This window comes from Capricornis sumatraensis, chromosome 17 (genome assembly GCF_032405125.1).
Source record: "Capricornis sumatraensis isolate serow.1 chromosome 17, serow.2, whole genome shotgun sequence".
NCBI classification, from domain to species: Eukaryota; Metazoa; Chordata; class Mammalia; order Artiodactyla; family Bovidae; genus Capricornis; species Capricornis sumatraensis.
The window spans coordinates 45,769,088-45,775,655 of NC_091085.1; the positions used below are offsets into that span (position 1 = coordinate 45,769,088).

At 39.4% G+C, this 6,568-nt stretch overlaps 1 non-coding gene across 1 annotated transcript; it reads left to right on the top strand.

The window, feature by feature from the left end:
* The first annotated feature begins 3,295 nt into the window (after positions 1-3,295).
* On the top strand, positions 3,296-3,402 carry LOC138094198 (U6 spliceosomal RNA). Its single transcript, XR_011146227.1, has one exon. It is a non-coding gene; the product is annotated as a U6 spliceosomal RNA (small nuclear RNA).
* The last annotated feature ends 3,166 nt before the right edge of the window (positions 3,403-6,568 follow it).

Here is a 6,568-nt window from a genome sequence, read left to right on the forward strand (position 1 = left end):
TTCATGGAAATCTCCAGGCCAGAATACTGGAGTGGGTAGCCTTTCCCTTCTCCAGGAGACCTTCCCAACCCAGGAATCGAACCCAGGTCTCCCACATTACAGGTTGATTCTTTACCAGCTGAGCCACAAGGGAAGCCCAAGAATACTGGAGTAGGTAGCCTATCCCTTCTCCAGGGGATCTTCCTGACCCAGGAATAGAACTGGGGTCTCCTGCATTACAGGTGGATTCTTTACCATTTAAGCTATCAGACTCTTCAATTTGATCATCATCCCAGACATCTCCTCTGAATTCCAGACCTATATACAGCCAATTGTATTTTATGTCTCCGCTTCTATATATAATCTCATACTTAACAGAGATGCAACCATGATAGCTTGGTGATTGCCAGAGGTCTGGCTTTTACCTATGATGAAGAGCTGATGAGAACGAAAGATGGCATTTCTCTCTCCTAACCTTATATCTAAGTGGACGGATGTTCCTACTTCAGGGTAGTAAGATGTAGATGGAAGCATTGTGCTTCCCTAATAGACTGGTAGTAGGTATAAGGTGCAACTTCCTACTGTGTCTACTGGAGGAGGACAAAAATGTGATATGAAAGCCATAGGATGGTAAAAACCATGGAGTAGAGTCAGTTTTAAGGAAAGAGTTTCTGGAAGAATTGTCCAACCTGGGCATCTACACTGGATTACATGTTAGTGAAAAAAAATTGTATTTAATTTATGAGATTGTTGAGAATTTTGCATTAACAATAATATCCTAATCATTTGAATTTAACACATATACAAAAAGCAAATTCCAGATTTATTTCCTCATCTGGCACAAAAAACAAAAGAATTCTGATTATCTATCAGTTATTTGTAGCTATATTAGACTCCTTGCTCTCTTATATGTCACCTCCAATTTATCTACAATTTCTATCAGAACAGCCATTAAAATACATTCAGAGTCTAAACATCTCACCACATCCTGATCTATACATCATTGTACTTTGCATTATTATGACTACTGTCATACATTTTTATTAATCTTACTGATTCCACACTTGCCCAATTAAAACATTCTTTGAATTTGGTAATTTTTTTCAGAAGCAAGTTGGATATTTCTGGGCAGATTCTCAGTGAAGCAGATTCAGTTTCAGAGGGGAGTATATAGGAGATTTATCAGAGAGCTCGCAGTCTGAGCTGAGTAATATTCCATTGTATATGCCTACCACGTTGTGTTTTATCCATTTGTTCATGATGGGCACATGAACTGTTTTTCTGCAATGTAAAATTATTCAACCTTAAAAAGGAATTAAATTCAGACACATGTTACAACATAGATGAATCTTGACAAACTATGCAAAAGTAAAAGAAGTCAGACACAAAAGGATAAATGTCGTATCATTCCACTTACACAATATGTCAAAAATACAATGCTCCATAGGGACAGAAGGTAAATTAATGGCAACTGAAGACCAAGGATGAGGAAGGCTACTGGGGAGGTGATCACTCAGGGGTGGGGAGCACTTTCTTGGGCTGATAAAAAATGCTCTGAAATTGAATGTGGTGATGAATATGCAATCCTGTAAACATAATAAAAGTCTGAAATTGTGTACTTTAAAAAAAAAAAAAAGTGTCCTGGGCATCACTGCCTTTGAAAGAGAAAGAATCAGGATGGGGTGGAACAAGAAGCTAAGCTGCAATGCAGTCTCAATGATAGCCTCAATTCAATCCCATAGGAGCCCTGAAAGTACCAGTCATTATTGCAGTCTGCCTCAAGAATGAGGCATGGCCTTGTCAACATCACTGTCTCCAGGGAAGGGAATTCTAGGAGAGCCCTGATGACTGAGAGTTTCTGATGCCAACATTTTCATCCTTGTGGGAGTAAGAACTTTAGTCCTGAAGTGCACTGTCCACTACATCAAGTCTATGCTGAAAATCTTTCAGGGGCTTCTGATACTACTCAGAATCAAGTTCATAGTTCTTTGAAGGACTATGATAACCCCTTTATGCTGTGGCTACTGTATCTCAATAATAATAATACAATAATAATACTGTATCTCAATAATCTCAATAATATAAATTCATGAGTATTATTGAGTAATAATACTGTATTCATAATAATAATGAACAAAGTATCATTCATTTGGCTTTAGCCCCACCGGGCTATTGTTTCCCATGGGTATGTCAATTACAGCCCCAGTTCAAGACTTTCCCACCTACTGTTCCCTCTGCCTGAGCTTTTTATTCATATGTCGTGGCTTGGTTTGTTACTTTAATTCAGGGATTGGAAATTCCTTTTCTATAAAGGGCTAGACAGAAAATATTTAAGGTTGAGGATCACTTGGTCTCTGTCACAACTACTGTAACCCCAAAGCAGCAGAAAACAACATATGATTGAGTGAATGTGGCTGTACTCATAAAACTTTGTTTACTAGAACAATGGCTGTGTTTGTACCATGGGGATAGTTTGCTGATCCTTGCATGAGTCATAGTATAGGTTTTAAAGCAATATAGCAAGTTGATTAGGAAGTTTGGTTTAGAGTCTACTAGCCATGTTACTTCTTTTGGCACTGACAATAATCATCTGTACAATTTTCAGTTTCTCTATGCCCTGATCTCCAAAATGGGCATTATAACACCTTCTATATAATGTGATGTCAATGCTCAAATGAGATAGTACAGCAAACTGTAACAATGCATGACACAAAATACATACTCTATCAAACTATCCACCAGCTACTCTCAGTTTCCTTAGATCACTTAACACTTTTACCTAATCTTTATGTATTAAGTGAGTTATCATTCAGATACTGCCTCTTCCCCTTATCCCACTAGAATAAAGCACTGGGATGGCAGGGATATCTTCTGGATTTACTGCTAAATTGCCTGATGCTACCAACATGCCTTACAGATAATAGTTCAGTTCAGTTCAGTCGCTCAGTCATGTCCGACTCTTTGCGACCCCATGAACTGCAGCACACCAGGCCTCCAGATGCCATGATCTTCGTTTTCTGAATGTTGAGCTTTAAGCCAACTGTTTCACTCTCCTAGGCCCTCCATAAATATTTTTTGAGTGAATGGATAAACTAAGAGATTACTGTTCCTGAGTTCCCTGCAATTAGATCCAAGAGATATGAGTCTCATTCTAAATCAATGAGTAGCTTTAGTTTTGGCCAAGTCATTTATCTGAGCTATACTGTCCAATGAAGACAGACCAGATATTGAACAACTTGAAGGAAACATCAGTCTTTTGGCTCAAGATGACATGCATTTTCTTTCTTTTAAACTTTAACTTTAGAGTGTGTACATGGTGCTCGCTTCGGCAGCACATATACTAAAATTGGAACGATACAGAGAAGATTAGCATGGCCCCTGAGCAAGGATGACATGCAAATTCATGACACGTTCCATATTTTTCCAAAAGTCTGCAAGCAATAATTGCTGGAGATGGTGTGGAGAAAAGGGAACCCTCCTACACTGTTGGTGGGAATGCAAACTAGTACAGCCACTATGGAGAACAGTGTGGAGATTCCTTAAAAAATTGCAAATAGAACTGCCTTATGACCCAGAAATCCCACTGCTGGGCATACACACCTAGGAAACCAGAATTGAAAGAGACACATGTACCCCAATATTCATCACAGCACTGTTTATAATAGCCAGGACATGGAAACAACCTAGATGTCCATCAGCAAATGAATGGATAAGAAAGCTGTGGTACATATACATAATGGAGTATTACTCAGCCATTAAAAAGAATACATTTGAATCAGTTCTAATGAGATGGATGAAACTGGAGTCGATTATACAGAGTGAAGTAACCCAGAAAGAAAAACACCAATACAGTATACTAACACATATATATGGAATTTAGAAAGATGGCAATGATGCCCCTGTATGCAAGACAGCAAAAGAGACACAGATGTGTAGAGCAGACTTTTGGACTCAGAGGGAGAGGGAGAGGGTGGGATGATTTGGGAGAATGGCATTGAAACATGTATACTATCATGTAAGAAACGAATCGCCAGGCTATGTCTGATGCAGGATATAGGATGCTTGGGGCTGGTGCATGGGGATGACCCAGAGAGATGTTATGGGGAGGGAGGTGGGAGGGGGGTTCATGTTTGGGAACGTATGTACACCCGTGGTGGATTCATGTCAATGTATGGCAAAACCAATGCAGTATTGTAAAGTAAAATTAAGTAAAAATAAAAATTAAAAAAAAATAGAGTGTGTAAATGTATTTAACAATGGGATTCAATAGGTTGCTGTATTGTCACAAGTAGAGTAGTTCACCTTTGGGACATGACAACATAGAATCAACATTACTGAACTAGTGTACTTGTGATGATTTCCTGGAGATATATGAGGCTCCCTAATCTTCCCACCAGACTAATCTGGGCATAACTTTAAAAATACATTCAATTAATATTAACAGTTCTACTTTATCTTGTTTATAAGTCATGACCCCTTATTATATAATCATGGGTTATTACAATTAACTGAACTTTTAAAAAATTTGGCAATATCTGCCTAATTACAGTTTCAAGGGAAAACTTAGAGTGATTTTTTATTTACAATACTCCCTAAAATTAATCTAGAAAGCCCTCTTGCCTCCATCTGTATATCAAAGACTTACCCAACTTGTACTCCACTCCTCCTTACATTACTGCTGAAGTTTGCAGGAAATCCATTCTCTGAAGGCCCTGAATCTACCCTGACCCTACCCTGACCTTTGTATTTTTGTTTGGTTTTATAGTTTGACCATTTATTACAAAGCTAAACACAGTCTATTTTATAATTGAAGGATAATTACTTTACAATATTGTGATGGTTTTTGTTGTACAACAACCTGAATCAACTCTAAGTACACATATATCCTCTCCCTCTTGAGCCTCCTCCCACCCACCCCCCCATCCTGCCCCCTCTAGATAGTCACCGAGCACCAGGCCATGCTGGTCTCCCTGTGTTACACAACAGCTCATACTAGCTATCTCTTTTACACATGGTAGTGTATGTATGTCACTGCTACTCTCTCAATTCATCCCACAATCTCCTCGCCCCTCTGTGTCCAGGACACAGACATACAGACCATTATATTTTAAAAGCTATCCTTCCAACACTCCCAACACGTTCATGTATTCCATCCACTTTTTTATTCATACTTTTTTCATAAATGCTTATCTCATTTTAACATGCTATTATAATATATGCCTTTCATACAAGCTCATCCTCTGTGTACGGCCTGCCTTGCTAGAAGTTCCATAGAGAAAGGGTTTGCATGCTGGACTCACTGATACATCCCAAGGACTTGGAATAGTATCTGACACTTAAGCAGCTCTTGATAAGTCATTAACATGTTGCTATTCTTTTCATTTTTTAATTCATTCATTTTTTGGCATGAATTAAACTGTTATGGGCTTTTCTTTTTCTTTCCAAAATTAGACCATAAAGTTGAGGAATGCTGAGTCTTCTCTCAACATCCACCCCCTCCCCACTGCCGCCCCCCCACCCCCCACCCCCTGCCCCAGAAATACTATTACACAAATACTAGAAACTCAGTGAACATTCACTGAATGATCGATCAAATAGATGGCTGAGTCAGTGTGGCTTAGGGAGATTATGCTTTATTCAGTTCAGTTCAGTTGCTCAGCCGTGTCTGACTCTTCACAACCCATGGACCACAGCACTCCAGGCCTCCCTGTCCATCACCAACTCCCAGAGTTTACGCAAACCCATGTCCATTGAGTCAATGATGCCAACCAACCATCGCATCCTCTGTCATCCCCTTCTTCTCTGGCCTTCAATCTTCCCAGCATCAGGGTCTTCTCAAATGAGTCAATTCTTCGCATTAGGTGGTCAATATATTGGAGTTTCAGCTTCAACATCAGTCCTTCCAATGAACACTCAGGACTGATCTCCTTTAGGATGGACTGGTTGGATCTCCTTGCTGTCCAGGGGAGTCTCAAGAGTCTTCTCCAACACCACAGTTCAAAAGCATCAATTCAGCGATGCTTAGCTTTGTTTATAGTCCAACTCTCACTCCATATGTGACTACTGGAAAAACCATAGCTTTGATTAGATGGACCTTTGTCAGCAAACTAATGTCTCTGCTTTCTAATGTGCTGTCTAGGTTGGTTATAACTTTTCTTCCAAGGAGCAAGTGTCTTTTAGTTTCATCGCTGCAGTCACCATCTGGAGTGATTATGGAACCCAAGAAAATAAGGTCTGTCACAGTTTCCGTTGTTTCCCCATCTATTTCCATGAAGTGATGAGAACAGACACCATGATCTTAGTTTTCTGAATGTTGAATTTTAAGCTAGCTTTTTCACTCTCCTCTTTCACTTTCATCAAGGGGCTCTTTAGTTCTTCTTCACTTTCTGCCAGAAGGGTGATGTCATCTGCATTTTGATATTTCTCCTGGCAATCTTGATTCTAGCCAATGCTTCATCCAGTCCAGCATTCCACATGATACATATAAGTTAAATAAGCAGGGTGACAATAGACAGTCTTGACATATTCATTTCCCAGTTTGGAAACAGTGTGTTGTTCTCTATCCAGTTCTAACTTTTGCTTCTTGACC